We start from the raw sequence: 11,623 nt of genomic DNA, 5'->3' as shown, positions 1-11,623 counted from the left end.
TATGCATCCATCCTCCATACTCCACAAAGATGATGAAGGAACTCCTATTTCTGAAAAGGAATACAGAGGGATGATAGGATCCTTGCTGTATTTAACTGCAAGTAGACCGGACATAGTCTTTGCAGTCGGTCTTTGTGCAAGGTTTCAATCCTCTCCTAAAGAATCTCATCTCACAGCTGTAAAAAGGATTTTTAGATACCTTGTTGGTACTATAAATCTGGGAATTTGGTACAAGAAATGTTCCAATCTTGACCTCGTAGCTTATTGTGATGCCGACTACGCGGGAGACAAAGTTGAAAGAAAAAGCACAAGTGGTGCTTGTCAATTTCTTGGTAAATCCCTAATAAGTTGGTCATGCAAAAAACAAAGTACCATTGCTCTTTCAACTACTGAAGCAGAGTATGTATCAGCAGCTCAATGTTGCTCACAACTGCTCTGGATGAAAAATCAGCTTGAGGATTACTCGCTAAGGTACACAAAAATTCCCATCCTCTGTGATAATACAAGTGCAATAAATCTTTCTAAGAATCCCATTCAACATTCTAGATCTAAGAACATTGAAATTAAACATCATTTTATAAGAGATCATCTGCAAAAAGGGGATTTAGAACTGATTTTTATTGACACTGAAAATCAATTAGCAGATATCTTTACCAAACCTCTCCAAGAGGATAGGTTCAAAAAGATCTTGGATGAACTTTCAATTATTAATTTGTCTAAAATTAATTGATCTATCTTGTGATGCTCTTTATTATTTTATTATATTTTTTTATTGTATTTTTTATATTTTTTAAAATATCTGTTGCTTTTTAAAAAAAATGTATTTACATTATTAGTTAGGCTTGTGAGGATAGGAAACCCACCAGAGGACGGAATGTCCTTATTGGTGTAATCTCACGTGACAAGACAACTTAGGAAGATAGCACGCGCCCTTCTCTCTCATTGGGCAGTACGCGTGGCGCATGCCTCCGTACTTCACGCCATGCATTTAATGCAGAACGGCTACATGTCTAATCCATCATCACACTAGGTCTCTAGGATACGGCGCATTAAATGTTTCTGTCCCTTTCACGTTCCCTCACGGTTACTCACACGATCTCATTGTTCATTTCCCATCCTCTTCATTTTCATTCATCAACCTTTTGCCCAGAAAACCTTCCATCACTCAACAGTTTCTTCCTTCACCTTTCTGTATCAATGGCTCGAATCAAAATGACTGTAAAGCGCAAAAAATCCTGCCAAGAACCTGAGAAAAACCAAGATGTCTACTCAAGCACTGAGTCAGATTATAATGAAGAAAACCAATCTGAAGAAACTTCCATGAACACCATTTCTTCATCTCAACCATCCAAAAGCTCCACTCCTCCAAAAATCGTCAAAAAATCCTCATCCTCAACTCCTTCCAGGCGCTCCTCCAGAATCATGTCTGGAGCCGTTTCGACCAAAAAGGCAACCCCTCAGGACAATATAATTCATGTCATCAACTCTGATGATTCAGAGACCACTCCTCCTGTTGAACCGGAACAACAACCTCTTCCTGCAAAATCATATTCCAAAACTTCAACTCCCAAAAAGACCAAACCACCTTCATCAAAACCCCCTTCATCATCCACAAAAATTTATGCCAACACTTCACTGTTTGATTCAGACGAATTAGAATCGGTCTACACTTCAAAATGGCAAAACAAGTCAGTGGTAAATGGAAAAATCATTGACCTTGTTGATATCAAACAAGGAGGGTTCAACATTGAAGAAATGTTTGAACAACTTGGCTGGACCTCATTCTTCAAAATCAATGAACCACAGTACCCACGTCTAGTAAGGGCTTTCTATGCCGCTTCAAAAGGATCTAAAGGCATGACTAATTTCAGTATGGTACTGAAAGGGGTTCATATGGAAATTAATCCCACCACACTATGTCAAATACTTGATATACGTGATGAAGGAGCTCACTGCTTATCTGAGACATGGTATTCACAGTGTGTCATCACTAGGACCTCTGTGCTCCAAATCACCCTCATCAAATCTCCTAAACCGTTGGTGGCCTCCAACCTCGTCCCTTTGTGTCGCATCCTTCACAATATCTATGTCCACTCCATCACTCCCCGGGCTGGCAGTTTTGAGAAAGTAACAGAACTGGATCTGATGATTATTCATCACGTGATTACTGGTACTCCTCTTCATTTGGGTCATGTTATTTTCACCTTCATGTTGAATGCTGTTGTATTGGGACGATCTGCTCCCTATGGGATGATTTTAACAAAAATATTCAAAATTTTCAAAATCCCACTTGAGGATGAACATTCCATCTACTTCAACAACACTTTTTCTATGAAGAACATTAAACAGATGAAGATTCAAAATGATGACCGTCCTGCCTAAAAGAAAAGAAAAACTCGTCCTTCCTCTGTTTCTCAAAACTCTGAAGAGGAACCACCTCATCCTCCACCTGAGGATACACCATCACCACTACCAACCTCTCCATTGCGTAACTCTCCTGATCCTACTCCTTCTCCTGCCTCACCTGTCCCCACAACAACTCAGTCTACACCAATCCACAAACTGACTCCCCTTCGTGAAGCCGATCCTATCCTTGAGGATGCCTCAAAATCAACTTCTCCTCAACATATGGAAGATGGTGAGGAGTTATACTTTGATCTGAATCTATCTTACCCTCCATCTCCTACGGATGTGCCTATGGCTTCTCCTCCCACTGTGCCAGTGGATGAAGATGTAATCCCTCCACCAGATTTTTCGCAACAAATTTCTCCTGCTGCAAACTTTGACAAAACTGCTCAACCTCTCCCTGAGGTTACAGGTGTGTTTAGTTCCCTTGACTCCTTCTTTACTGCCACAACTCATAACCAGTCAAAGGACAAGGCTGGGAGCTCTCAAAATAAGAGTTCCAGTGTAAATGATCAGCCTAAAGGCTCGGTTCCTAGCACAAGGATTGGGGACAACAAGAAGCAGATGAAACTCCTCAAATTAATTAGGAAAGACCAGAATAAAATTCTTCAGCGCTTCACTCACTTTCAGAACTCTTTGGTTCAATTTGGTCTCATTTTTGAATGGGTTACCAAACACTTGGTTCCTACTATTGCTCCTGGAGATCATCCTCCTGAGCTACCAGCCCAGCCAACCTCTGATGTTCCATCTCCCTCATCCTCATCAGATGAACCAGCCTCATCACATTAAATCTGTTATTATTTCTTTTTGCTGCTGCCAAATTCAGGGGGAGAATGATTATGTTTTTATGTTATATTTTCTGTTTAGTGATTATGTTCATGCTGTTAAAACTGTTGTAGTATTGTTGTGTTGCTTATGAACCCATGTTTATGCTTTGTTGAACAAATCTTTAAATTATTATCTAATTATCATGATGTCATATGTTTGGTTAAAATCATGTTATTTCAACACTTTGGCATACATTTAGGGGGAGTAATGATGTTTAGTTTTAAAAATTAGTACACATATAATTGAGGGGGAGCATAAACATTTTATCTTTGTCTTATTTAAAATCATAATCTAAAGAATTTTGTCATCATCAAAAAGGGGGAGATTGTTGAGACAAAATCTCTCAAATGATTTTAATGATAACAAAATTACTTAAGAGATTATGATTGTGGTTAATGACTAACATGTGCTCTTGAGTGTATTCATATAAGATAATAGGTTATTGGTCATTAAGGCAAAAAGAAGGAAAAAGTGATTTTGGCCTGAGGATGGAAAACCCTCGTGAGGATGGAAATTGCTGCAAACGTGAGGATGGGCTGCAAGTTGAAAAACTCCAAATTTGGACAATCTGATCTCTCACCAGAAAAAATGTGTTTATTCAAATGCATAACAATGTCAAACATGAATAAACAAAGCATTCAAAAGGTCAAAAGAAAAAGGTGAATATGGCTAGATCTAGTATGTAAAGGATAGGCTAGCAAAAGTGAAAGCAACCTATCAAGCATGTGCAAAGGTCAAAGTCTGAACATTTAATGGGCTTGCACGATTTAATTCATAAAGAAGTCAAGTTAACAAAAGGCAACTTGAAACAAGCCAAAAATGGAAGATCACATGTTGCTGCCAGATCTGATCCTCGGACTGAGTATGACAGTCCTATGTCATAAAGTGGCTTTTTCTCTCTTGTCAACATCACCTCAAAAGATGAAGCCAACCTAGACCTTAAAGACTTCGAAAAATGCAGCTCAGAAACAGCCTTGCACTTTGATTAAAGAGAAAAAGCAAGGACATGTCAAGATCAAAGCTATGCTGCAAGAGGATGGGTTCTGCCTAAGCCTAACAAGCTGAGTGGCAGTTCTGTAATTATGATGAAAACCTTGGATCCTTTGATAATGAGCTCCAACGGTCAACAAGGGCTTGGATCTCTATAAAATGCAAACAAGCTCTCCATTGGAAAATACATAACACACTTGCATAAAAAGATCAAGTATCTTAAAGCTTTCAAGAAGCAAATCACATCCTCTCTTATTACTTTCTTTGATCCTACACTATATCTTTGTATATCCTTTGAGAAAGTATTAAGTATCAATCACTCTCATTCTACTTTGTAATTTCCTAGTGAGTGAAGCTTGGAAATATTTGAAAATTGATTGTAAGCTTGGTGAAGCTTGATAATACACAGTTTGTAATCATCCTCGGGTTGAGGATCGATCTGTTTGAAAGTTAGTGAAATCTCACAAGGGTGTGAGGACTGGACGTAGCCATCTTTGGGTGAACCAGTATAAAATTGTGTGTGTCCCTCATATTCTACTCCTACTTTTTTTGCTCAGCTTAGATCCAACGATTTAAAAATCTAATCCTCGAGCTAGCCATCCTTAGCGAGAGGATAGTTTTTAAAACACTTAAAAATTATTTTTAACAGCAAAATCCCTATTCAACCCCCCTTCTAGTGATATTTAAGCTACAACAATTAACCTAAACAATGAAGAAAAAAAATACATATTAGTCAAATGTGTTGAACAAAAATAAAAACCCTAAATTTGAAGAAAAAAAATGCTACAAAATAACTAAAAGAATGAAGGATGTTACCTTACAATGGAACCACAACGAACATAGATTGGAATGAGAATCAAAGAGAGACTTGAACAAAACGAAAGAGCTAGAGTTTAAAGTTCTTTTTCTGCAAGTGGAAAATGTGGTGAAGAGAAATAACAAGTGTGAGATGTGTTTTGTGTGGAGGCGAAATGAGAAATCTAGGGTTTGATTATTAGTTATTATTTATACTTTGGATCGCAGTAAGATTGAGACTATAAGATTGGGCATGTTGCTTTCTAGTGGCTCAAACGTCCATCACATACATCTACGGTCGGGTTCAGTTTATTTCGGTCCAACTTTTACAACGTGAATATGCTTGTGTTTAGCCAACCCAATCCACCTTTCCCCACCCGCTTACCCGTTCTACCTGACTTTATCCACCCGCATACGTATTTTGGACATCAACCCTATCCATAACTAATTTAAAATGTGAAATTTTACATAAAATTACGTTAGTTTTTTCTTATTTTTTTTACCTCAATTTAGTGTTACATCAACAGTATAAAAGCCTTATCTTACTTGATGTAAGAAGCTTTTCTGATCACTGATTAGTTCTTATGTTGAATTTAAGATAGAAGAACATATTCATTTATCCAGGCCATAATGTCAAAGATAGCATTAATTATGAAAAGACAATGAATGTAGTTTTGCTTATATCCCTTATCTTTTTTAGTCAAGGCATAATAATAATAATAATAATAATAATAATAATAATAATAATAATAATAATAGAATTTCAAGATGATTACTCTTCCACAACCTCTACCTCAACAATTAGCAAACATTCCTCTTCCTATGAAAAAAGTAAAAAGTCATCCATAAACGGAAATTCAAAATCCTCCTCAATTGAATCATATTCTGAAGAAGACCACATGAACATCTCCAAACTCTTTATGGTAAATATTAAAAATGGAGACTCCTTCTATAAAGAATAGTTTGAAGATGAACATGCCACTGGAAAAACAAAGATAAAAAGTGGTCATTGGTTTACCCTGGATGATATACCTCCTAATCGTTGGAGGAATAGACTCCTTGATTTTGGAGCATGGCTTGACACACACCTTACGAAACCCGGTTCAGATTCCTACAAAGTCTTTGAAGAATTTGGCTGCAGAATGATAGGAACCTCGAAAGAATGGTACCATAATCTGGGTACGTTTAAGCAACATGAGTTGCACAGGCTAAAAAATGATGCCGCATTTTTTGGAGTTCTACATGGAGAATTCATAGGTGACATGGAGATATTTGATAGAAAAAATAGGCAATAAGTCTTTGAAATGAAATAGGTAAAAGACCTTGAAAAACATTTTTGAGAATGTCTCAGAAATTTTGTGTTGAATGGATTTAATGATCCAAGCCCCAAACATATGTATGTCTCCTCGTTACCCCAAGAACTTGAACCTGAGATACATCGATTAATAACCACAGCCAATAAAGAGATCAATCCATGATCTTAGGCCAAATTCACCAACAACATTGGAAGCTTTTGGAAAGATGTGTAGATTGCACCAACATTTCTCAGAAGTGGTCGAGCGGAAATCTAAGTTCAAAAAAGCATGTAAAAAGCCTTACTTAGAAATCAAGTGCAAAAAGGACAAATTCCATTGCTCGACCAGGAAGAAAAACCATTAGTCTACTTACTTAAAGCATTATCGGTCCTCCAAGAAGAAAAGAAAGAACCTGAAGTTTTTCAAGAAGAAATCGTTCAGGGGAAAAAACAAAGGACAAAGATGTTTCGTTTGTGGAAAAAAGGGCATTTTCCAAAAAATTCCCCAAAGAAAACAGGCAAAGCATCAAAGTTGATCAACTCTCTACAACCTTTAGAAGGAGATCTAGAATCCTTATACTCATAACAGAGTTCTGCTGATGAAGAGACGATAGTTGCTCTTCAAAGCTCCTCCTTTGAAGAAAACTCGCCTGTTGAGTCAGAAAAAGAAGACGAATGCTTTCTTGTTTACTCTCTCAAAGAAGTAGGGAACACCTTGCTTACTTCTCCTCTTCCTTGTGCTGAAATCCATATCCTTGCCTCAAAGTTTTCTCATCCTAAAAAGGTCATAGCCTATATGGATACGGGTGCCCAAAGAACAATGATGAATCCAAGTATCCTTCCTCTAGAGGCATGGATAAAGCACGTCGCCTATTTCATGGCAGCAGATGGAAAAGTCTTTAAAACAAACATGATGACTAAAAGAAAAATAAGGATTAGATTCTTCCATGACTGTATAGTTTGGACTAAGGTCATTGGAAGCAATCTTCCAAACAAAGACATTGTAATAGGAATGGATGTTTACTCAGCAGCCAACAGGCTTCAAATTCTTCCCACAGGAATCAAATTCAAAAGAGATTTCAAACCATATTCTGGAACGTTAAAACTATACTCCCTTGCCATAGTTCCTCCAGAATATGAAGGAATCAAGACAAAGTTGCTCGAGCTTTGTGCAGACAACCATGAAGAATTTTATCACCCAAATCCTTTATGGAAAAACAAATATTTTTTCATACAACTTCCTTTCAAGCTCAATGAAGACGTCAACCCGACAAAGGCTACTCACCCAGGAATGAGTCCATCAGACTACGCCTTTGCGAAAGAAGAATGCAATCAACTCCTCAACAAGGTCTCATAAAACCTACCAAATCTGAAGGGATTGTCAAGCCTTCTATGTTGATAAAAGATATGAGAAAGTCAGAGGGAAAAAGAGACTAGTAATTGACTACAAGCCTCTTAACCATGTCCTAAAAGATGACAAGTTCCCCATTCGAAAAACAGCCACCTTAAACACTTTCATCAAAGATACTCAGATCTACTCAAAGTTTGATATGAAATCCAGATTCTGGCAGTTGGGCATTGACCCTAAAGACTGTTACAAGACGGCCTTCTGTATTCCTAACGCCCAATACCAATGGACAGTTTTACCATTTTGACTTAAGGTAGCCCCATCACTATTTCAAAACTCCATGATAAAAAAATTTGAGCCTATTATTGATAGTATCCTCGTCTATATTGATGATGTGTTATTGTTTTCAAAAACAGAAAAAGCTCACAAAACATTATTGGCCCAATTCTACCAACTAGCCCAAAAACATGGTATGATGCTCTCAGAAAAGAAGAGTCAACTTGCCCAAACATAAATTGACTTTTTAGGAATGCATTTCTCCCAAGGAAAATACCAACCTCAACCTCACATAGCCTAAGAGCTCTTAAATTTTCCTGATAAAATTTTTACTGTCAAACATATTCAACAGTTTCTTGGTATAATCAATTATATCAAAAACTTCATACTAAAGCTTGCCAAATACATCAGTCCTTTATCTTTGCTTCTCAAGAAGAATCCCCCACCATGGGGACCAGAGAAAACTAAAGTAGTCAAGAAATTAAAGAGAATTGCTCAAACTCCTCCTGCCCCAGAAATCCCAGGTGATGGAAAAAGAATTCTCCAAATAGATGCAAGTGATCATTATTGGGGAGCAATTGTAATCGAAGAGATCAATGGTGTCAAATATTATTGCGATCATGTTAGTGGTCAATTTAAAGAAGCTAAAAAACACTACCATACCACCTACAAAGAAGCATTAGCCGTTAAACTAGGAATCCAAAAGTTTGACTTTCATTTAAGAGGACATCATTTCGAAGTTCACATGGACAACTTCTCTTTCCCAAAGACCCTAGAATTTAAAAACAAAATGCCACCAGATCCTCAAACTCTTTGCCTAAAAGATTGGTTTTCCAGATATGAATTTACTGTAAAACACATTAAAGGAAAACAAAACTTGGTCCCTGACTTGCTTTTAAGACCAATCGAACCCATTCAGATCATCACCCAAAGGCATACTTTTCCCTTGGTCTTTATCTTCGTATCCCTACCAAATAGTGCATCAATAACAAAAGATTTTCCTCCTGGTACAAGCTCCACCTATTCTCCATCTCAACTCCAAGAATATGCCAGAACAAATCTTTTCCATTTTATGATGAAAATAATGAAGAAAATGAAAGAGGTCTCGGACTACTCTCCTTTTCTTCATGATACATTTTTCTCCTACCATTCTTGATAAACCCCAATTCAAAATTTACTAAAGATCACTTATGGTATATATGGTGCGCAACCAACCTATATGTCATGCATGTACTCATCCCTACATAGGCAATGTACCTATTCCTTATGGAGCCTAGAAACCACAAGTCCATAATCTGGGTTGTACTCGGATGGTATTCTCCGCTTGAGTGGTGGAGAAGATAACTCAACTCAATTCTCATTGGGATTCAAAATAAGAAAATGGCGCCTGATGTAATTAACAAATTTAAAGACAGTATTCATTCTACACATGCCTTATCAAATAGATCTCAAAACTTAGTATCTTATATGTGGCAACTATGCAGATAAATGGGAAACTATAGATGATTATCCTCCAAATCCAAAAGTCTTCAAAGAACTAAGAGAATACATCAATTTTATCAATCTTTATCATCCAAATAAAACTCCAACTACCACTACCTCCATTTGTCATGGTAAACTTCCATTACAGTGGCAACAGATTGAAACCGGAGAAAGTTCTCAGCAAAATTCTCAGATAAGACAACCTTCCAATGTAAACCGTGAAAATGTAGCCATGTGGAAATATCCATCATGCCACTCTCCAACCTATTGTTCAGATGAGTACTTGTCAGATCAAAACTTACCACCAAGCCATGAGCCAATCATCAAAGACTAAAGTGGGGAATAACATAACGTGGCCAAATTTGCAAATATAATACTTTTGTCATAATAGTCAAAAGATGTTATCATTATATCATCCATTTGTATTGTCCACTTGTATAATAATTGTGTAATAAGTCAAGAGGTGTAATGATCGTGTCTCCCACTATCAAAAGGTGGATCATTATAGAGCTTACAGCTCATGTGTGTGTATAGTATGTATTTTGTCGTCTTGTAATCCTCTTTGATTATAAAAGGAGGAATGTTGTGCTTTGTAAGATTATCGAAAATCAAATAAAATTTTGGGTGTTTAAGAAACATGTTCTTCTAAAAATTTCGTCTTCTTTCTTAAAAACTCTAGTTTATATGTTCATATCATAGATTCCTCTCAAGAGATGTTAGTATGCTCTACACTCGCCTCAAAGATGAGGATCTTGTGTATCAAAAAAAACATCTGACCATTGATCCTTGCTACGGTCCTTTCTATCATAAGATTTTAGTTATAATTGATAATTTGTTCCTTAAGATTTGTGAGCCTTGGAATGACTTTTTGTTATCTCAATTTGATGATGGTTGTTGTGTTGAATGAGGAGTTTAAGTGATATACATGTGGTGGTGGTTGGTGGATTCACGATTAGACATGGCAACGAGGCGAGGTAAGGGCGGATTTTGCATTCCCCACACCCGACTAATCAGGAAAACCCCACACCCGCCCCCATTTTTAACGGGTGTGAAATTTAAAAAAATATTAAGTTTATTCAATATGTGCATGTATATAAAATTTAAAAATTACAATAATATTACTAGCGGGACGGATTCGGGTGCGGGATGAATATCAACACACTCGCACCCGTCCCCGCCATTGAATTTTAATTTCGGGAAAAACCCGCACCCGCACCCAATCAAAGCGGATTTTCTCCGCCCAAATCAAGACGATTTCGGATGGGTACCCGCGAGTGTAGGTTATGCTATCATCCCTATTCATTACAATGTAATTTCTGCTTATTCACCTCTAGTATAGCAATATCCCTAACCATCATAGATTCTAACATACGCATAAAATACAAAATAAGTTATTTTTATCTAGGTTATATGTACTTAACAACATGCCGCACACACTAGCATATACTTGTGCTACAACATATATAACACTATCAAATTATATGTTGTTCTCTGCACTATTTTTCGAATGTAATGTAATAACACTTTTATAGGATTTTATAGCACTTTTAAGCGTTATCAAATGTTTTGATATTGTATGTGGATCACCTATAATAGTATGTTCTCTTTTTGTAGTGTGTAATTAAAAATACAATATAAATTATTAATTTTGTGCTACTTTTGAGAACCAAAAGAAATGATAAAATGTCACTTTAAGCGCTATAAAAAGTTCCCCTTTTATATTGCTTTTGCTACAAAAGTTCCATTTTTCTTTTATATATAAGAGTATCGTTACGGAAAAGACCTGATCAATTATTCTGATTCAAAAATTGTTTAAAAACATAATATAAACTAAAAATCAATTGTATCTATGATTAAATTTAACTTGTTCTTAACAACTAAACTACAAATTTGATCAATAATATATGTCTTTTTATCAACTTCCTACTTCCAAATAAGTTTCTTCGCATAGTAGTCTCCAGTCTTTTATAATAAAAGAAGAAATTAATAATAATGTCAATAATTTAAAAATAAAATAAATATAATATATTCTTTCACACTTGATTACTATATGTACATAATAATTATTAAGTTTTAATAATTGTATTCAAACTTCAATTCAGCAGACCGAGCAAGGTGTTAAACCACATAACACTGACATCCATCGAAATTGAGACCAACATCATCAAATTGATAACCAACATTAATAAAAAAAACTTAGGTAA

The sequence above is a fragment of the Cicer arietinum genome, chromosome 5 (genome assembly GCF_000331145.2).
Source record: "Cicer arietinum cultivar CDC Frontier isolate Library 1 chromosome 5, Cicar.CDCFrontier_v2.0, whole genome shotgun sequence".
Taxonomy (NCBI): domain Eukaryota; kingdom Viridiplantae; phylum Streptophyta; class Magnoliopsida; order Fabales; family Fabaceae; genus Cicer; species Cicer arietinum.
Note: the sequence above shows the minus strand (reverse complement) of the source record.